Source organism: Heterodontus francisci, unplaced genomic scaffold (assembly GCF_036365525.1).
Source record: "Heterodontus francisci isolate sHetFra1 unplaced genomic scaffold, sHetFra1.hap1 HAP1_SCAFFOLD_359, whole genome shotgun sequence".
Taxonomy (NCBI): Eukaryota; Metazoa; Chordata; class Chondrichthyes; order Heterodontiformes; family Heterodontidae; genus Heterodontus; species Heterodontus francisci.
The window spans coordinates 639,556-652,209 of NW_027141611.1; positions in this window are offsets into that span (position 1 = coordinate 639,556).

Sequence of the window (12,654 nt, forward strand, 5' to 3'; positions counted from 1 at the left end):
CTCCATTGTTGTCACATTCCAATCGATTGTTCTCAGGTTCTGACCCATTGTTGTAACATTCCAATCGATTGTTCTCAGATTCTGATCTATCTTCTCCCTCTCTCTGGAGCCACTTATCCCTGTCAGTGCCGGTGAGAGGGGTGGGGATGGGCGGGGTGATACTATGGGATAACACATTGGAAGGAGTCCTGTATTAATAGAAGTGGGAAACCCTCCAATGACACAATTAGGGTCCATGGAGACTTACATTAAATACAGTCACTGAACAAACAAGTTCAGTCAACACCTTTCAATCCAACACTTTCTGTACCGCAATAAACAATTATCCAGTCTAGATGGGATGTATGAGGGTTGCTGAGGGAAGGAATGTTGGAAATAGCGGAGCCACTGGCCCGAATCGTCCAATCCTCCTTCGATATGGCAGTGATGTCAGAGGACTGAAGTGTTGCAAATTCTACACCCTGTTCAAAACAGTAGAGATAGGCTACACCCTAGAACTACTGACCCATCAGTCTAACCTCACTGAAATGTTGGAGAAGCTTGTAGCGTCTGTAATCTGGGACAAGATATTTGTGGTTTAAATAGCATGAGTTTATAAATGACAAGAAGGTCCAGAAGATATATTAGTGGCAAATCATGTCTGAAAAACGTGATCAAATTCTTTGATGCAGTAATGGAGAGTGTTGCTGCGGATAGCACGGTTGCTACTTTGTATATGAACAATCAAAAGTCGTGGAATCAAATGCCATTTAACAGATTCGTTAGGAAGTCTGAACCTCATGGATTCAAGAGGCAGTAACAGTGTGGATATGACATTGGCTAAGGGACAGAATACAGAGGGAAGTGGTGATCTATTGTTGCTCAGACAGTGGAGGGGATTATACAGTGATGCTCCCCAATGGTCGGTATTCGGGCCATTGCTTCTTTATGGAAACATACATAAATATATATCTGTGTATTGTGTTTGTGTGTGACATTTACTTATATATAAAAGGCATGATTTCAGTGTACTCAGGTGACAGAAACTCGGAAATGCAAAAAAAATGAGGATGATATCAGAAGGATTCAGGGAGACCGATGAAATGAGGAAATGAAGCAGATGAAATTTAGTGCAGACATGGGGTAAGGGAGGAAGAATAAGGTGAGGCAATGTAAATGAAATGGGGCAATTTTAAATTGGGTGCATGAACAGATGTCTTTGAATATAGCAGAACAAGTCGATAAAATTACTAAAAACACATCCAGGATATCGAGCTTTATAAATAGAGGCATAGCGTGCAAAAGGAAGGAAGTCAACTGAAACTTTGTAAATCACTGGTTAGGTCTCAGCTGAGGAATTGTGTCCAATTCTGAGCATTACTTATTAGAAAGGATGTCAGAATGTTGGAGAAGGTGCAGAGGAGATTTACTGGAATGGTCTAGGAATGTGGGAGTTCAGGAACATGGGGAGACTGCAGAAACAGGAATCAGAGTAGATCAGGTAAAGGGGGGAATTTAATGGAACAGATCACAATTATGTGCTGTTTTGACAGAGTAAGGGTAAACTGTTTCCTTTGGGAAAAGGACCGATAGCAAGACTCAAAATACTTGGCAAAAGATGCAGAGGTGCCACAAGGAAAACATTTTTTTATACAGTGAGTTGCTTTCATCTGGAATACACGGCCTGAAGATGTGCTGGAAGTAGATTCAAGAGCAAGTTTCAAAAGGGAACTGGATAAATGCTGCAGAGGGGGATTTGCAGGGCTTTGGGAAAAGAGGAGGAAAGAGGGGCAAAATAAAAAGCTCTTTCAAAGATGGCACAGGTACGATGGGACAATGGACTGCTTCCATGCTTTGTGATTCTCCGATTCTATGGTAACAGAATCCATTGAGTCCTTATTTCGTGTGTACAATTGATGTCCAGCGGTTCTTGAACCAGCGGCTCATTGTTACTTGTATCCTCACACAGATAACAGAAGAAAGGCTAACACCAGGGCCAGGTGAGGTGAATTGTGTTGACAATTTGCTATATTGGGTTATGACGTCTCTCTCTTTGATCACTTCAATCAGTCAGTTACAAACACATTGATTTTATTCCCATTTTATTCCCTGCCTATTTGTTCTCAAGATATGGGTGATACTGACAAGGCTGGCATTACTTCCCCATGCCTGGTTACCATGAGAAAATGATGGGCCTTCATCCTGAACCACTGCAGTCCGTGTGGTGAAGGTGTTCCCACAATGCTGTTACAGAAAGGATTTCAGGCTTTTAACCCAGTGATGATGAAGGAACGGTGATTTCTGTCCAAGTCTAGATGGTGTTTGGCTCGGAGGAGGGGAATGTGGAGGTGATGGTGTTTTGTGTTCGAGTCCGAGCTGAATTCAACGCCCTCCCCTCTATCTCGTGTCCCTTGACTGTAAACTGGAATTGTTCTCTTTAGAGCAGTAATGTTAAATGGAGATTGAATAGAGATATGCAAAATCTTGAACAATATTTGGTGGAGTAAAGACAGAGAATTTGGTTTCACTGTCAGTACTTTCAGTAACCAGAGGACACATTTTTAAGGTGATGGGCCAACAAAAATGCATTGATTTATTATAAACCGGAATTCACAACCTGAAAGAGTGGTGAAGCAGATTCAATAATAAATTTTAAAAAGAGAATTGATTCAATAGTATCAGAGGAGATTTTCAGCGAAGTGGTAATTGTGTAGAGGAGAGGGACAAATGGGATTGCTCCTTCAAACAGCATGCACAGACACGATGGGCCAAATAGCCTCCTCTGTGCTGTATGATTCTTTGAGTTTGTGGAAACAGAAACCATTGAAACCTTACCTGATATGTACAACGGACGGTCAACAATTTTAAGCAGAGGCTGATCATTACTTGTACTTTGATATGGTTCAGGAAAACATCATCTTGGATTAACACAGATGAGGGAGAGAATTAGTCCTTTCCTGCTCTGTTTGTTTGGTCAGTACCACACTGTGTGGAAGTAACACTGATCAGGGATAGACGGACAGCAATTTTAAGCAGAGGCTGATCGTTACTTGTACTTGGAACATACCTTGTTGGATTAGCACAGGCGATGGAGAGAGATGGAAATCTCCTGCTCTGTGTGTGGGGGTCATTAACACAACATGTTGGATTGGCACAGGCCAGGGAGAGAAATAGAAATTTCTTGCTGTGTCTGTACCACACTATGTGGGAATGACACAGATCAGGGAGAGAATGGTCCTTTCCTGCTCTCTGTGTGTACGTGGGGGTCATTACCACATCGGGTGGAAGTGACACAGATCAGGGATAGAATTGGTCCTTTCCTGCTCTCTGTGTGGGTCAGTACCACACTGTGTGGGATTAAGAGGCCGGGGATAGAATTGGGTCTTTCCTGCTCTCTGTGTGGGTCAATACAACACCGGGACGATTTAACACAAGCCGGGGACAGAATTGGGTCTTTCCTGCTCTCTGTGTGGGTCAGTACCTCACCGGGTGAGATTAACACTGTCCAGGGATAGAATCGAATCTTTCCTGCTCTCTGTGCCTGGGTCAGTACCACCGGGAGAGATTAACACAGGCCAGGGATTGAATTGGGTCTTTCCTGCTCTCTGTGTGGGTCAGGACCACACCGGGTGGGATTAAGACACACCGGGGATTGAATTGGGTCTTTCCTGCTATCTGTGTGTGTCAGTGCCACACCGGGTGGGATTAACACAAGCCGGGGATAGAAGTGAGTCTTTTCTGCTCTATTTGGAGCTCAGTACCATATTGGGTGAAATCTGCTATCTCAGCACAGCCTGAGGATGGAGCCTGGTCTGTCCCAATGAGGACAGAGAGTGACTGGTGCAATGGACAGTCACCCGGCAGATTGAACTTTACACATTGAACTGTGAAGTGATACATATCGGTAGGAAATATAAGGAAAGGCAAAATAATGTGGATGGTTTGAATGGACAGATCTCGGGCTGTACTAATTTATGAGGCAGCAGGACACTGTGAAGGCTGCTACAAAATAACAACATATCGTGTCCTTGGCTTTATAAACACAGCACAGAGTAATAAAACTCAGGTGGAAATGCTGATTTTTATACATCATTGGTTAGGTCCCAGCTGGAGAATTGTGTCCAATTCTGATCACCACACTTTGGTAAGGATGACAAGGACTTGGTGAAGATACTGAGGTGATTTACTAGATTGGTACCAGGGATCTCATGGAGAGATGGGAAAAGCTGGGATTTTTCTCTTTAGAGCAGTGAAGGGTAAGAGGGGATTTAATATAGAATTCAAATTCATGAAGGGTTTTGATCGGGTAATTAGTGTGAAAATGTTTCCAGTGTCAGAAAGTTCAGTATTAAGAAGACACAGATTGAAGGTAATTGACAAAGAACCAGAGGTGAAATGAGGAGAATGTTCTTACACAGCGAGTTGTTGGGATCTGGAATTCACTGCCTGAAAACAAGGTGGAAGCAGATTCAATAGTAATATGGCGGAGAAGGCAGATGGAATCCTTTCCTTTATTAGCTGAGGTATAGAATATAAGAGCAGGGAAATTATGCTGGAACTGTATAACTCATTGGCTGGGCCACAACTTGAGTACTGAGTGCAATTCTGGTCACCTCATTACAGAAAGGATCTAATTGCACTAGAGAGGATACAGAGGAGATTTATGAGGATGTTGCTCGGACTAGAAAAATTGCAGCTGTGAGGAACGATTGGATAGGCTGGGGTTGTTCAATTTGGAATAGAGAAGGCTGAGAGGAGATCGGACTGAAATGTCCATAATATTGAGGGATCTGGACAGAGAGGAGGTGAAGGGTCTGTTCACCTTAGTAGAAAGGTCAGTGACTAGGGGGGAATAGATTTAAAGTGATAAGTCGAAAGATAAGAGGGGAGATGAGGAAAACCTTTTCATACAGAGTGTGGTGGGGTCTGGAACTCACTGCCTGACAGTGTAGTTGAGGCAGAAACCCTCAACTCATTCAACAGGATTCTGGATATACACCTCAAGTACCGTAATCTGCAGAGCTATGGATCAAATGCTGAAAGTGGGATTAGAATGGGTGGATCGTTTTTCGGTCAGCACAGATACAATGGGCCAAGTGACCTCTTTCAGTCAGGAGGCTGCTGCTGCTGACTGTGAATACTGCAATTGGACAGAAGGTAAATGGAATACTAGGACAGAAAGAGGGCTCCACAGTTCACGGATGTGGTGACCCTAGATCAGATCTTACAGTGGTGTAGGAGAGGGAACAGAGTTCATGTCAAAGTCATGTCTTCCTTTTATATGATCCTGTATAATGGACAGGGACTACTGGGCAGTAATGTGCTCAAAGGTTATCAGCAGTAATTGATTATCGCTATATTTGTATATTGTAGAACATTAAACCATACCCTGCTCTGGTGTCCATTGCATCCTCAATATTACTGATTAAAATATCAGAGGAGTGTGAACCAGTCACCTCTGATCACCCTGAGGTACAGGAGATTCTCGAGTCGGTGCTGAGTTTATTCACAACCCATAAAGGTGACTGTGGAAACATGAGCAGACCTGAAGAAATCAATTGACCATTGCATGATCCATGAAGCAGTATTCTTACCGAGCTGAGATTATATCATATATTCCAGACAACATCAGGTAATATTTACACCAGGGTGCAGTTCACAAAGACACATTCACTACTAACTGCCCGATTTTGCCGGTTCCAAAACCAGATGGCAGCTGGGGACTGACTATTGACCATACAAACTCAACTCAGTCATCCCTGTGTGAACTCGGTTGTCTGAGAGACACCAACCCTACTCTCCCGGATTCCCAGCGGCAGGGCTGACTTCACCACGCTGGATATCTCTAATGATTATTGGAGTATCCCAGTAAAACTAGAGAAACAATTTAAATTCACATTCACTTCTGAGGACCAGAGATACCCCTGGACATGTCTGTCACAAGGGGTTCCACAATAACCCCACTATTTTCCACAAACGTATGGCCGGGGCCGTTAGGAACCTTTCACAGTGTTCCTGCTTGCTGAAATATATTGATGCTCTCCTCCTCATCACCACAGACCGTGTCCACACATTTAACCCTTTTACAGGAACTACTGCAGTTACTTTGGGAGCTGGACTAAAAGACCATCCACGTAAGACCCAGCTGGTGTAACATCGTGTCATCGTTCTATATGTCCAAATTGGATCATCCAACATCAGCCCAGAGCAACATCAGGTCGAGACCATCCAGTGTATACCCCTGTCCACCTCAAAGACAGCCTTGTGTCCTATCCTCAGGCTGGTGGGGTATCAGTGGACCCTCATCCAGTGTCTACCCTTGTCCACCTCAAAGACTGCCCAGTGTCCTACCCTCAGGCTGGTGGAGTATCAGTGGACACAATTCCAGTGTCTACCCCTGTCCACCTCAAGGACTGCCCAGTGTCCTATCTTCAGGCTAGTGGGGTATCAGTGGACACAATTCCAGTGTCTACCCCTGTCCACGTCAAGGACTGCACTGTGTCCTATCCTCATGCTGGTGGGTATCAGTGGATCCTCATCCAGTGTCCACCCCTGTCCACCTCAAAGACTGCCCAGTGTCCTACCCTCAGGCTGGTGGGGTATCAGTGGACCCTCATCCATTGTCTACCCCTGTCCACGTCAAGGACTGCACTGTGTCCTATCCTCATGCTGGTGGGTATCAGTGGACCCTCATCCAGTGTCCACCCCTGTCCACCTCAAAGCCTGCTCTGTGTCCTCTGCTCAGGCTGGTGGGGTATCAGTGGAGCCTCATCCAGTGTCTACCCCTGTCCACCTCAAAGACTGCCCTCTGACCTATCCTCAGGCTGGTGGAGTATCAATTGCCCCTCATCCAGTGTCCACCCCTGTCCACCTCAAAGACTGCCCTGTGTCCTATCCTCAGGCTGGTGGGTATCAGCGGACCCTCATCCAGTGTCCACCCCTGTCCACCTCAAAGCCTGCCCTGTGTCCTATCCTCAGGCTGTGGGGTATCAGCGGACCCTCATCCCTCGATTTGCTGAGACTGTGACTCCTCTTTATGAACCACCGAATGGTGATGATGACCAGGTTTATCCCATTTGGACTGAAGAGAACACAGAAACAGTAACACAACTAAAGAAATCTGTCGCCCAGGCAACGTGTCTTACCTCACCGAACCCCGACAAGACTTTCGACATGGATGTGGGGACACAGTGACAGCCTGGCTGCTGTCCAATGCCGAGAAAACCAGGAGAAATGTTTCCCCATTGTGAATTACTCCTGAATTGTGAGTGGGCCTGAACTGATTTACTCTGTTTGTGAAGGACATTTGTTAACCATGTTCTGGGGCATCAAACATTTCACTTACATCACGGGGTTCAACAGGGTGAAACTGTCCAGTCCATTATCCACCTTCCCAGTATCGGAAAGCTGTTGTAATAGAATACCCATGTCATAGAGTCATAGAGCCTTAATCAATTCTGGCGCAGAATGGGACATTTCAACTCATCGAGTCCGTGCCAGCGCTTTGTAGATAAATCAAGTCAGTCTCATTCCCCAGCTCCATGGATGACAAGGAGCCTACAGGGTAAGATACAGCAGGAAGGGCAAGTTTATGTCCCACACCGAGAACTCAATACAACAGAAAACCAAGAGGAGTATAGAAAGTGGAGGCTGATATCAAAAAGGTATTTACCAAAGCAAGGAGAAATCATAAAAAAATATTGGCAAGCAAAATCAAGATGAACCCATGTATGTTTTTTCTTTCAATACATTAAGGCTAAGAGGACAACTAAGGAGAGAGTAGAGCCCATTAATGACCTAAAAGGTAACCTATGTGTAGGGACAGTAGTTACTGATATGGTTTTTAATGAATACTTTGTGACTGTCTTCACAAAAGAGGGGAACGGTGCAGATATTGTAGTTAAGGAGGAGGTGTGTGAATTATTGGATGTGATAAACATAGGCAGAGAGGAATTACTAATGGAATTAGCCTCATTGAAAGTTGATACATCACCATGGCGTGATGAAATGTACCCCAGGTTGTTAAAAGAAGCAACAGAAGGAATAACCAAAGGTATGTCCATGATTTTCCAGTTCTCACTGGATACAGGTGTGGTGATGGAGGATTGGAGAACTGCTAACATTGAACCACTGTTTAAAAAGGGAGCGAAGGATAGACCGAATAATTACAGGCCAGTCAGTCTAACCTCAGAGTGGGAAAATTATTGTAATCTATTCTGAGAGACATGATCAACTGTCACTTAGAAAGGCACAGGTTCATCAGGGATAATCACCATAGATGTGTTAAGGCAAAATCGTGTCTGACTAACTTGCATGATTATTTGATGAAGTAACAAGGACGATAGATGAGGTTAATGTAGTTGATGCGGTCTACTTGGATTTTAGCAAAGCTTTTGGCAAGGGCGCACATAGCAGACTTGTTAAAAATAAAATCCCAGGAGATGCAGGGAAATGCAGCAAGGCGGATGCAAAATTAGCTCAGTGACAGGAAAGAAAGAGTAATTGTTGACAGGCGTTTTAGCGACTGGACGGATGTTTCCAGCAACATTTAGTGGAGGCAGTGGTGTAGTGGCAATGTCACTGCACTTGTAAATCCAGCAAACCCAGGTAAACACTCTGGGGACGTGGATTCGAATCCCACCATGCCACATAATGAAATTTGAAATCAATTAATAGTTCTGGAATTAAACAGCGACTCTAATGGTGACCATGAAACCATTGTCGATTGTTTGAAAAGCCCATCTGATTCACTAATGTCCTTTAGGCAAGGAGATCTGCTGTCCTTACCTGGTCTGGCCACATGTGACTCCAGACCCACAACAATGTGATGGACTATTAAATGGCCTCACAAGCCACTCAGTTCAAGGGCAATGAGGGATGTGCAATAAATACAGGCCCAGACAGTGACGCCCAAATCCCACGAATGAATAAAAAAAAGCAATTTCCACACAGCTCAGTACTGGGACCCCTGCTTTATGTCGCATACATTAACGATTTGGAAGTAAAGGTAGGGCATAATCAAGATGTTTGCAGACGATACAAAGATTGACCGTGTGGTAGATCGCAAGGAGGATAGCTGTACACTGCAGGAAGATATTGATGGACTGGTCAGATGGGCAGAGAAGTGGCAAATTGAATTCAGGCTAGATAAGTGCGATATGATGCATTTGGGGAGGTCAAATAAGGCAAAGGAATGCACGAGAATATTGAGAAGTGTAGAGGAAGTGACAGACCTTAGAGTGAATGCCCACAGATAGCTGAATGTAGCAGGACAGGTCGATAAGGTGGTTAAGAGGTCATATGGAATCCTTTCTCTTATTAGCCGAGGTATTGAATGTAAGAGCAGGGAGGTTATGCTGGAACTACACAAATCATTGGTTAGGCCACAACTTGAGTAATGTGTGCAGTTCTGGTCACCTCATTACAGAAAGGATGTAATTGCACTAGAGAGGGTACAGAGGAGATTTACAAACATGTTGCCGGGACTGGGAAAATGCAACTTTGAGGAATGATTGGATAGGCTGGGGTTGTTCGCCTTGGAGCAGAGAAGGCTGAGGGGAAATCTGATTGAAACGTACAAAACGTTGAGGGCCCTGGATAGAGTGGTGGTGAAGGGTCTATTCACCTGAGCAGAGAGATCAGTGACAAGAGGGCATGGATTTAAATGATTGGTAGAAAAATTAGAGGGGAGATGAGGAAAAAAATCACCCAGAGTGTGGTGGGGTGGGGGTCTGGAACTCAGTTTCTGAAAGGGTAGAAGAGGCTGAAAACCTCATCTGATTTTAAACGTGCCTTGCTGCACCTCAAGTGATTTAATCTGCAGAGCTCGGGACCAAATGCTGGAAGGTGGGATTCGGCTGGGAAGGTCGTTTTTTGGATAGCAGAGACACAAAGGGGCAAGTGGCCTCTTTCTGTGTTGTAAACATTCTGTGATTTTTCTATGATTTTCTAGGTGCAGATAGGCGGTTTTAGTGAAGGTGTGTAGATGTGGTCAGAAGTTCATCTCGGGGTCAAATATGACACCAAGGTGTGAACAGTCTTGTTTAGTCTCACACAATTGCCAGGGAGAGGTATGGTGTCGGTAGCTAGGGAATTAAGTTTGGAGCAGGGACTGAAAACAATGTCTTCAATCTTCTGAAATTTGAATTGTCACAGCAGAGATGTGAGGTAATACCTTTTAGAAGGATGTATGTGGAGAGACAACACAAGCTACATGTTACAACTGTAAAGGGAGTGCAAGAACAGAGAGACCTGGGGAGTTTATGTGTAAATCGTTGAAGGTCACAGGACAGGTTAGCACAACCGTTAATAAAGCATATGAGATCCTGGGCTTTATAAATAGAGGCATAGAAAACAAAACTGGGAAGTTATGCTAAATCTATATAAAACACTACAGCATATCCCAGTGCATGACACATGGAATAGCAGAATTTGAAACATATTGTACCAGGGATCTGGGAATTCAGTTACATGGAGAGATTGGAAAAGCTGGGTTTGTTCTCTTTAGAGCAGTGAATGGTAAGAGGATATTTAATATCGAATTCAAAATCATGAAGAGTTTTGATGGGGTAATTAATGTGAAACTGTTTCCAGTGTCAGAAAGTTCAGTATCAAGAAGACACAGATTGAAGGTAATTGACAAAGAACCAAAGGTGAAATGAGGAGAATTTTCCTTCTCAGCGAGTTGTTGGGATCTGAAATTCACTGCCCGAAAACATGATGGAAGCAGATTCAATAATATCTTTCAAAAGGGAATTATAATAAAAAAACTGGAAAAGGCGAAAAAAATAGTCTGGGGGTAAAGGAGGAGAGTGGTAATAATTAGACAGCTCTTTCAAAGAAACAGCACTAACACAAAGGGCCGAATAGCCTCCTTCAGTGCTGCACCTGTCTCTAATTCTATGAGCAAGAGACATGGAGTGAAGGGAGAGAGAGTGAGAAAGGGGGAAAGAGGGAAAGGAAAATAGAAAGAGAGAGAAAACCGGGTTTGCATCGCTTTTTGAGCAGTGGGGTCATGATCTGCCAGTTGAGGCAGGTGACACAAAATTTCTGGGGCCTCCTCATTTCATTTCCGTAAATTTTAGGGGCCGCCCAGGGTGACCCGCGCTGCTGTCTGTCTGCACGCTTAACAGGAGACTTAACTGTGTCTGAGTCGAGCATGTGTTTCAGCCAGGATTCAGCCCTTAAAGGCAGTCTGTCCCTCTTAAAGGGAAGCTGCACTGAATCACAGGAGGCTGCTGCTGCTGACTGTGAATGCTGCAATTGGAGAAAAGGTAGGTTGAATACGAGCACAGAGAGAGGGCTCTGTGATTCACGGATGTAGTGCTGGAGGCCTTAGTCATGGAGGGTGACAGGAGAAGAGAGGCCATGTATCAGTGGGGTGGGATGTAGACCCTCAAGAAACGCACTCCGAAGGGAATGGGAGCAGGTGGCCAGGGAGGTCAATGCAGGAAGCTTGGCCCCAGGACCTGGCAGCAGAGCTAGAAGAAGTAGAATGAGCTCACACGGGTGATCAATGTCAGTGAATTCATTTCCACATGGCATCTCCTAACCCCAACATCACCAACCTCTCACACTGCTCAATGTACCACACCCCCATCACTCACCCATCAGCAGTCCGTAACACTCAGGACTCACACCTAACATTCACATACTCCACATCACCTTTACATACCTTCCACTGATACCAGCCTCACATCCACCTTTCACTGCCTTCACATACCACCAGCTATTCAGCTGTTGCAGGCATATCTCCCAAACACAGTGCAACACAATCACTGACATTCTGCTCTCTCTCTTACAGGACAGGGAGCAGCAGTGAACTGTCGGGATCCAGGCTTACCTTCATCCCCTGAGCCTGAGGGAGGAGTTCATTCTCCACCTCATGGGAACGGCTGTGACAGAGCCCGTAGCATCCGGCATCACCGACAGCATTCAGGATGACGTTATGTTCCTGCCTTATGCCCCTTCTTAACACCCACCTCCTCTTCATCCTGCTGTCTGGGATGATGTACAAGCTGCAGATGGTGGGACCATGGATGCCTCTGTGGTGTTTACGTGAGGTTGAGTAATTTGTGAAGAGCGCGTTATAGATGTGGTCACCCCACAGATTAAGGGAAGAAGAATTACAGTCACGAAGAATCAGGCAGGTAGAACAGGAGACCCCAGAGTGCATCTCACTCTCCAACCAGTATTCAATACTGAGGAAAGTGATGTTGCATCTGGGGACTGCAGCCAGAGACAAGGCCATGGTACCCGGGCTGTCTCAGCTGTACTGGGGGTGGGAGGGGATACAGTGAAGACTAGAATGTTGACAGTGACAGGAGATTCGATAGTCACGGGAACAGACGAGCGTTTCTGAGGCCGCAGACATGCATCCAAGATGGTGTGTTTCCTCCCTGGTGTCAGGGTCAAGTTAGCCATCTCAAAGTCGTAATCTCTGGATTACTGCCAGTACCCCGTGCGAGTGAGTATAGAAATAGGAGGATAGTACAGATGGATGTGTGGCTGGGAGGATGCTGCAGAAGCGGTGAGGTTTGCATTGCTGGGACACTGACCAGTTCTGGAGAATGTGGGATCTGTACAGGCCGGACGGTTGCACCTGAACAGAGCTGGAACTAATTTCCTTGCAGGGTGATATGTTAGTGCTATTGGAGAGGGTTAACACTAAATTGG